The sequence below is a fragment of the Echinops telfairi genome, unplaced genomic scaffold (assembly GCF_000313985.2).
Source record: "Echinops telfairi isolate 266 unplaced genomic scaffold, ASM31398v2 ScPeMD7_5592;HRSCAF=6446, whole genome shotgun sequence".
NCBI classification, from domain to species: domain Eukaryota; kingdom Metazoa; phylum Chordata; class Mammalia; order Afrosoricida; family Tenrecidae; genus Echinops; species Echinops telfairi.
This window is the reverse complement of record NW_022109491.1, coordinates 55,318,822-55,328,831: the sequence shown is the minus strand read 5'-3', so window position 1 is coordinate 55,328,831 and position 10,010 is coordinate 55,318,822.

The following is a 10,010-nucleotide window of genomic DNA, read 5'->3' as shown; positions in this document are numbered from 1 at the left end:
GATCAGTGAGGACACATTGGTGGTAACAAAAAAGGAAACCAATTACCCATAAAAGAATAAATTAAGTAAAAGAAAAAAAAATTTAAGCAGAAAGAAAAACCTGTAAATAGATCAAGAGATCAAGATCTGATTTTGGATCTCTAGCAGTGTCCTTCAGTCAGGGACGATGGGGTACCATGCTCTGACCCCAGAGTCTGTCCTTTGTACTCCCTTGGGGGCTCTCTGCTCTGCTCCCACGGTTGCTCTGCTGGGCCATGTCTGACCAGAGCAAATGGGAGCATTTAGGGGGAGGAAGAGAGAGTGGAGCACATCCTGACCCACCAGGCCTGGAGGACGACATCCCCGCTCTAAACAGCCAATGGACAGATTGGACAATATGGCTGATCCCCCCATGGGACACGCCATCCCTTGATGGCCCAGGGCTCTAAGGGGGACAACACTGGAGACTCAATGTCGGGACTGGCCCAGATTGACCCTGAGACACCGAGGCAAACCACAAAATGCCTTCTCATTTTTAAAGCAACCATCAGGATCACGGAAAAGACCCAGCCTGTGGCCATTGGAACTCCAAACTCTTGGTCTCTGTCCTCCTTTTGCTAACCTATTTCCCTACATTCCCAACCCATACTGTGTCCACACTCCTGAGGCTCCTTTGCTATCTCTACTCTCACTCATTTTATATGACTTTCTTTCACAAGAGCCTGAACTCCCTCCACCCCGAGCTTCAATTAATGAACAACACCTCATTTGTTTACACCTTCCAGAGATGACCCTGGATCTTTCTCTAAATGTTGAGTCACAATGGATACAATTTTGTGGTGAATAAACAAGCCACAATACATGTTTCAGGAAGTGGCTGCTTGGGATCCTTGTTAGATCCACCGAGTCAGTTCTGATTGAGCCCTAGGTGGAGCAGAAGGAAATTCTGCCGTTCCATCCTCACAACTGTTTGTGTGTTTAAGGGCATTGCTCCAGCCGTTGTGTCAGTGCATCTCATGAGGGCCTTCCTCTTTGGGGCTGGCACTCTCCCAAACAGGATGCCCTTTTCCAGGCAGAGGTCTCTCATGATAACATCTCCAAAATCCATGAGACAGAGTCTCACAAGCCTCAATTCTAAGTAAGAGAGCTTCGTGTACAGTCCTTACATCACACCTTAAAGGCAGGCACACAGACATTTTGCAATAAAAGAAATGGGAGCCAGAAGGCTTCATTCTAGCCCAAGTTAATCATTTAACCTATATAAATCAAAATGTGCCACTGCCCCTTCTTGGGATCCCATTTCTCAGTGTAAAATGATGATGGCATGAGATACCAATATCAGCATTCCTGGGCTCTGTTGATCTCACAAACTTCCTCAAACTTAGCTGGGAGAGATCAACATGATTTCAAATAGTGTTAAGAGAATAGGAAGCACACAACTAAAAAATATACTGAGTAGTCCCCTGGCCAGCCTACTTCTCCCGTCAAGTCAATGTAGGAGATATGAATATGGAAGGAAATGGCCCAAGACAGGGAAGTGACCCTGGTTAAGTAGGTGGGGCGTGAGCTCCAACAGAGTATAACAAAGCTGTGCAAGCAGCTCCAAGGGTCCTTAAGTAGAGCTGAACTTCTACAATTTTTCTATCATCTGTTTAATATTTGGGGGCCAGCAGCTTGCAAAAATGAAAAAAAAAAGATTGGAGCACGTGTATGAGAAAGAAGTGATCAGGCCTCTTCTCAGCACCGCTGTCAAGTCAATGGAAGAAGACAGAGAGACAGGAAGATGCTCACGGACTGTCCTGAACACCTCTTTTAATGTGTGTGTGACTTCCAGAGCCCATTCTTAAGTGGCTCCATCACTGTTCCTCGGGTCACCCAATTAGATGAGGAAAAGAACAGGGAGGGTGTTTGTCCTCGCCTGGAGGTCGGGGGGCACTGAGGGTCCGCTCAGGAGTGACATGATTGACTGTGCACGGTCCCATTTCACCCTCCCTAATGACCAACAGCGTTTTAAAGCCTTTCCATTTCCCGTCAGACGTCTGAAACGGTCAGGCCCCGCTCCTTTTAGGTCCCGACTATGTTAACCCTCGGCACACTTGAAGACCGTTTCGCATTCACTTTAGGTGGCTAGTACTGGTTTCCGGAGTCATGCTCACACCCTCTGTCCATGCCATCCCTTCCGTTGGAATGAATCCCTAACTCTTGCTTAGAATTGTTCAAGGCTAAGACCCCCCTGCAACTCTCCCTGGACATAGAGTTCTCGCCCAAAGACACCCTGTCTTTTCTTTTCAAGTTCTTACTTCACCGAACAGGCAGCAAGGCGTGGGAGAAAGGTGAGTGGCAGGTGTTGGGAAGGTCTGACACCTATCACCTGCGCAACTTTGGGAACGGTCGTTCATCTCGTTATTGAAAAATGAGGACAAGAATGTTCCACTTCTGAGGGCACAGCAGCAGCTAAATGAGAAGTCACCTGTAGAATGCTTGTTCAAGGGAGGGTGCCTTCTCTCAGCACCAACCTTTTGGAGCAGGTTTCTCTGGATGAGGATTCTCCAACTTGACTTCACCTATAGTCTTATAACCTATAGCCGTCAAGTTGATTCTGACCCATGGACATCCTATAAGACAGACTAGGATGGCCCCTTGGGGTTTCTGAGGCTGGAGATCACTATGGGAACCTATAGGCTCATCTTTCTCCCTTGGAGTGACCGGTGGAATTAGAGTGCTGACCATGGGGACACAGTCCAATACATAAGCCACTGCGCCCCAGGGCTCCTTAACTCGGCAACAGTACTGGGTATTGTTTTCTTGCTGCTGCCTCTAAATTGCTTTGAACACCTACCTGTTTCATGCAAGGCATGGCCTCTCCACCAAGCGTCACATTCTGTGGACTTCAAAAAGCTCATGGAAAAAGTCATTGTCTTTCAAGTACATTCTTCCATGAATTTTTGAAGCTTCCAGGGATATTAATGTAGGACATCAATGTGAGGAGGGAATAGGGAAGCGAAGATATTTTTTTATTATCCTGCCCTTCACATAAATTCTCCTAGTATAAACCCTTTCAAGTGAGACAGAGGCAGAAGTGCAATGTAAAGGGATAGAAGCAATTACAGGAGCAGGCTCATGTTCAAGTGGGTGTCCCTGGCTTTCGGCCAGACTTGACCCTTCTTTCTGTGATGCCCTCTCTGGTTCTCCCTTCCTTCTCGCGGGCTTCCTTTTCCGACAGACTTTATCCCTGTGTTAGAAAAGATGGTGTTCCAGCAGCAGTGTGTCTGTCCCCGAACTTTCAGGAAAGACTGATTCACCGGGCCTGACTTTAGTACCCACTCAGCGCGTATGTGCCAGAAGTGTAGCAGACTCCACAGGAGTGACGTCCTCTACTGCCAAAGAATCAGAGAAGATAAGTGTACCAGTAACAAAATCCAAGGGCCACCCAAGTCACGGGAGAGTCCAGAGAACACATTTTGGCTCTAAACTTTGTGAGGGCAATGAATTTCTCTGTGAGGCTCCTACTGACCGTGAGGTTCAAACTGACCCTTAAAATGTAAAGACCCAATGTGTGCCTGCTAGACTCAAGCTTGGGGCTGCCCTCGTCTTCATTCAGTGAATGAACGAGGTGCTATTACCTCTACTGTAAGCCCAAGATGAGACGGTTGAAAAACCCGAGAATGGGAGAACTAACATTGATACAGTGGCATTAGACTCCAATCCATGTCACCTGTTCTTAAGTCTGAATTACTTTTCGTGCATTATTTTACTGCACTTCTTCTATTAGAAATGATGATGATGATCACTTATAGAAATTAAGGTCTGGTAATTATGTCCAAATTCTAGTTAGAGAATTCTGATGCTTCTTCTTTGTAGGACTAGGATTTAAATCCGTTTCCTCTCTAAATTGTTACAATTACACTCTCTTCTTAATATTTGATTAAATTATCAAAAAATAAAAAGTAATAATCAGGAAATTTACATCCCTCAATCAAATTCTCAACATACACTCACATCCGCCAGAGGTTATTTTTGTCTCAGGGCCTCCTTTCACGCTGAACGTGACCTATGCTGAACCCACCTTCAAGATGGCTGCTGCCCCCAGTGTACAGGACTTCTCTTCTTTCTGTGGAGTCCTCCCATCCTACATTGACATTGAAAGTCAGGGCTGAGCCATGTTTAGTCCCAGATGTGTGGAGGGACAGGCCTGTGACCTCCTCCTTGCATGTCAGGGATTGCCCCAGCATCTGGGTAGGTAAAATCACCATGACACTCAGCCTCAGCCGAGGCAGACCACAGCAGGCAGACAGCAGAGCAGAGAAGCGGCTTTTGTTAAGTCCTGAACATTATTTCAGTCCTGCTCTTTAGATTTAAGCTCCTGCAGTTCTTTCCATAATAGCAGAGAGAAATAAAAAACACTGCCCCCACCTCCCCATCCTTCCTTCCTCACATACGCCCCGATGCCCGCACCCCGCACACACCTACCTCCTCCTCCCCCTTGCTGTGGCTTTTTCTCTGCCTGTCCTCTGGACCTGGCCACAAGGGGTGTGATTGTCTATCATCTCCTCCTGGGCTCTGAGGCTGCTGTCAGGGTTCAGCTGAGATTTAGATGGTAGGGTAGCCAGGGACCGCACTGACCCTTACTGGGCACATTGTGTTTGGTTGGGTGAGGCAGCAGGTGTGAGTGGGCGATTTACAAAGAATCAATGCCTATTTGTACGAGCTCATCACACACCCTGCACATTCTGAAGCTGCCTGATGAGGAAAGGTTCAGGAAATGCAATCCCAGCTGCCCTCTCCTCAGAAGTTAAAAGATCTCCTCTGTTTTCTTTTCCTTATTCTTTATTTTCCACTCCTATTCCTTATCTGCAAACAGAAAAATAATTTCTATCAGAAACTTCTCTTCACTGTAAGGAGTGAAGGAGTGTAGCTGGTGAGAGAAGATCATTCTGCCCAGAATTTAAGTCTCTTTTCTAGTCATAATTTTGTCTTAGGCAACTCATCCTCCTCTTCAAAGTATCTGACCTGTGAATTGGGAGGTAAATGGTGCATAACCTAGAATTGGCTAATCCAAGAGGGAAAGTCAGCTCCAAAGATGTGGCATGTAAAGAAACACATGAGCATCCTAAGTCAGAGATGTTTTTTATTACGATGGTTACATAAGGAGCTCGGGGTTCAGAGTATTCCCTGCCAATCAGAGCTTCCCCAGCCATGACGTCTTCTCCATCAGAGCTTCTTTGATCATGGCCTCTCTTCCAGTAATGGAGGAAGCCCCCAATGGTAGCCATGTGCCACCCTGATACATGAGTACCATGTTGCTCAACGCTTTAGGTAGCACAGGGGCAGTTTCACAGCTCGACAATCTGATAGACCCTGAAACTAAAATGACAAATGGAGAGGAATATTGCTGGCTCCATTCATGTGACCCATGTAGAGAGACTATTCTGTGTATAGCCCAGGACCTGGTCTTCAATTTAAGATTATAGCATGAACAGCTGAATGATTGTGTTGGACCTCATGACAAAGTCATTGAGAAAAGATGGTTGTCCTACAAAGAGATAAACAGTGTTCTTTTTCCAAACATTAAGACCACTGGGAAATATGTGCTATGTGGTAAACATATTCAATGATATAGGTATAGGTCTCTAGATAGTTTAGCATTTAGCTGTTCTCAGAGCTCAAATAAGACCTTTTACTCAGCAATCCCTGAGGATGTATTTTGCCTTAAAAATGTACAAAGTACAATTCTGCAGTAACAGACTCCAGGAGGTTTAGTTCATAAGCACACTGCAAACCCTGTCTGTCTCAATTTGTTTAAAATAATACAACAAATTAGGAGCCGTTGATAAGTATGATGTCGTGGTATGTTTGTGACAGAAGCATAATGACTCTTTCCATTTCACCCATGGAGTTTGGGTGACTCAACTGAAGTTGCATAGTATCTAAGACACAGAGCTCAGATGTGATCCCCGGTAGATTCCACCCCCATCTGGGTGTTCTACCATCGACCCATGCAGATGAAATCAAGGGTCTGATTTTCTGAGTTCCCTCACATAAATACAACAAAGAAACAACTCTCTTCTCTGGGGGCCTGTGAATCAGAAAGCAGGAGGAAATATTATGGAAAAATGGACAGGTGAAACAACTAATGAGCGAGTCAACTAAGGAAGGCAAATGACTTCTCCCACAAACAGGTATCCTCCCCCCAGACATGGGCCACCACATCTCCCGTCCAAAGAGATGAGATCCCCCCAAGTTCCTCCCCACAAACCAAGAATACAAGCCCCCCTAGGGCTCCATGTGGAGTCTGCCAGGACCTTGCTCACCCAGACACTGTCAGTTGAATGGCTATTAAAATCACTTCATGAAGTCCGTGTCAGTGGAATCAACACTACCTGTCTGCCTGGGCACCACGCTTTCCCAGGCCTCTAAAATGAACAGGGCAGAGCTCCCGGGAGTTTCTGCAGGTTTGTCTGCTCCTTGTTCCCATCAGGGCTGGGGCCAGCTGGCTGTGGTGTGGGCATTTTTAGTGGAGGTGACATCACAGCCAACGTATTACAAGGAAGTTGTGTTTAAAGTGAGACCATCCTTCCTGCAGCCTGTGAGCCTGCTGCAAATTACTATAGAAGTACATTGAGAGGAAGTCTGCTCCTATAAACTGCACAATACCGATCTTCCTATGCACTCCCTAGCTCTGACCTCTGAAGTCAATTGGACAAACACCCATTGGGGTCAATTGGGGTTAGTCTGCCCCAACTTCCAGCCAGTGCTGAAGACAGCTCCCTGGGTTGCTATATGTTAGAAAGCAGGGGTCCTGAGTAAGGCTTGCACTCATTGTCATCCACTACCAAGGGCACTCCAAGAGTCACCAGGCGGACCGCTATAAGAGTTTGATCACAGCATGAAACTCCTTCCCCCACTTAGTAAGTATTGGTTGAGTGTTGTCAGTGAAGTATGTTCCTGTAGTCAGCATTCTACTTATCTCCATGTGCTACCCACAACCCAGGTCTCTGAAGCCAATGGAACAGGCTACCTTGGGGATTGTTTGAATCTGTCTGCTCCCCTTATAGTCAGTGCTGAGCAACCCAGACTGAGGCGTTGCATACTCAGGAGCAGGCATGACAGAGGCTCCAACCCCAGCCAACACATTATACGTAACACAGGCTCTGATAGCCACAAGGCAGATTTCCCTACACCAGAACTCAAAACCAGACTCCCTGCCATTGAGTCAACACAGCGAGCCTTTAAGACAGCAGAACTACCCCCTGTGAGTTTCCAAGACTGTTTATGGGAATAGAAAGCTCCGTCTCTGCCCCCTGGGAGCTGCTGATGATTTGGAACTGCTGGCCTTGAGGAGACAGCCAAAGGCATAAACAATATGGCCTCCGGACCTCCCAGGCTTCCTTGCAGATCCATTTCAAGTACGCCTGTCCCAACCCCAGCTGGTGGGCTCCTTGCTGGTCTGATATGAACTCCTGCAGAAGGTTTTCAGCAGTGGCCTCAGGATGTGGGTCACCTAAGTGAAGGCCACTCCCCATGACTACCACAGGGACACTGAGGTTCTAAAACCAACACGACAGTTCTCCTGGGGGTTCTTCTGGGGCTTGCCAGCCCTGTTCTTCTGAAATGGAGGAAAATCTGTCTGTCCTTCCTCTGAATGCCGAGTCAGATCCATGCGGCTCCCACAGAATATGGAAGGGAATCTCAAGCAAAACCAGAGAACAGCCCCCAGCCCCCAAAGGGGCTCACTGGGTGTGGTTTTTCTGTCTTGAAATGGGGTTGCAGAAACCAAATGGAAGTGATGATCAACGAGAGGATGCTGAGCCCCCTTGTGGACAGATCGATAGTGCACAACACCTCACAAAAGTAGCGGTGCACATTAGTGAACACATGGATGGCAGTGTTCTCGGGTGTTTGGGGAACACATTGAAGGTTGAAGAACAACTCTTAAATCTCAATTAAATCAGGCAGAAAGAAGGAATTATCAGAGAGGGGTAAGAAAGGATAATCAACAGTACGAAGTTCTGCCCATCTAAGACTTTCTTGTAGGCAAAAACACTAAATACTCAGAGAAACTGAGTTAGACCCTCAAAAGTCCCAGTGCCCAAGGACAAAAACATCAAAGGACATAGAAAACAAGGAAACAATGGTCCCTCAAAATGAACATCATAAAGGGAGCGATTGCACATCTAGCAACAGACAAATGATAAATAAAAAGGAGAGAAGCAGTGCATGACATAACCATGTTAAACATAGTTCGATATAATCAGTGTGGGGGTGGGGGGTGGGGTGGGATAAAATAGGAAAACAGTACACGAATAAAATGAGCATCCAAAATAATGCAACTGAAAGGAACAACACATAAAATGAAAAACCTACTAGATGGAAATCTCAACTAATTGAAGAGGAAGAAGACCCAGTGAATCTGAGGATAAGAGTTAACATGACATGCAGAAGAGCAATAAGAACAGAGGTTCTAGGTGGCCGACTGAGCTCAGTCTAATGGACGAATGGGACCAAAGACCTAATGCATGTGTCTGGTATTCTAAAAGGAGACAACAAAGAGAAAGGGACAGAAAGAATAATTGAAGAAATTATGACATAATTTTTCCTCAATATAATGAAGGTTATGAATCTAAAAATACAAGAAACTCAAATAACCCAAATAAAAACAACAACAACAAAAAAAAAAACCCAAAGAGAACTGCCCCAAGACACACCATAGTTTGGCTCTCAAAAGTTAAATACAGAGAATCCTGAAAGAAATTCTAGGACTGCTTGAGAAAAAAGCAGCCACATTCAAGGGATTTAAAATAAGCTTAAGTGTTGATTTTTACCTCAGAAACAGAGGACATATTTTAAATGCTGGTGGGAAGTAAAATAAAGCCCTCAATAAATATTATTATAACTAGTGAAACTATCCTTCAAGGAGTGTGAAAATAAAACATTCCCAGACAAATAGAAGCTGAGAGATCTCAAATCCACCAGACTGGCCCTCCAAAAGCAAGCAAACAAACAAACAAACAAACAAATAAGAAAACCCCATTGGGAACCAGATGGAAGGGGATGTATGGTGAAAGATATTAGAAAGCAAGTCAAAGCTATAAGTTAAATAAACAAAAATTTTAAAAGATTCCCAATTAAAGGGATATGTTTTGACAATTATATAGGCTGACCTACTGCTGACAGTCATTTTTGACTCATGACAAGCCTATGGGACAGAGTAGAATAGCCCCTTAAGGTTTCCAGGACTGCACGTCTTTACATCAGCGAGCTCTCTTCTTTACTCACAGAGCAGCTGGTGGGTTAAAACAGCCAACCTCTCAGGTAGCAGATGAATGCTTAATCCACTGTGTCAGTGTAGCTCTTAGAGTAAGGTTTAATAATGAGTTTAAGTGTTATAATTTTAAATGCTTCATCTTTCATGCTTCCTAAAAATTAACAAACACATAAAATCCAATGTTAAAATTATGTTTTGGGCATATTAAATGTAAAATTGTAATTAATGATATCAAAAAAATGAAGGGGGACAATGAATGGCAGAGATACATAGTTTCTTCTGTGTTATGATGTAAGTTGGTATTATAATGTAAGTAACCACTTTTTTAAAGAAAGAAAAGTGATTACTACAACTGACCTGATAGAAATAAAAAGAATTATGGTATTGCAAACTATGGGATAGCTAACAACTGGATTACCGAGGTGACATGAACTTTACCTAACAAGAAAACGAGTTAGCTGAACTTGCTCAAGGAGAAGGAGAACGTCTCAGCAGAACATCCGAACAAGATGATTGAAGAGATGCAGTCAGTGACCAAAACTTCCCAAGAGCGTTAACCAAAATGTCCCAGCTCTGAGGAGCTCCTAGAATAAGCCTACCAAACAGTTAGGGGGAATATGATACAAATACAGTCCAGTGCTTCTCAACCTTCTTAATGCCATGACCCTTAAACACAGTGTATCATGTTGTGGTGACCCCACAACCATAAAATTATTTTTGTTGCTACTTCATAACTGTAATTTTGCTACTGTTATGAATCAGGTGA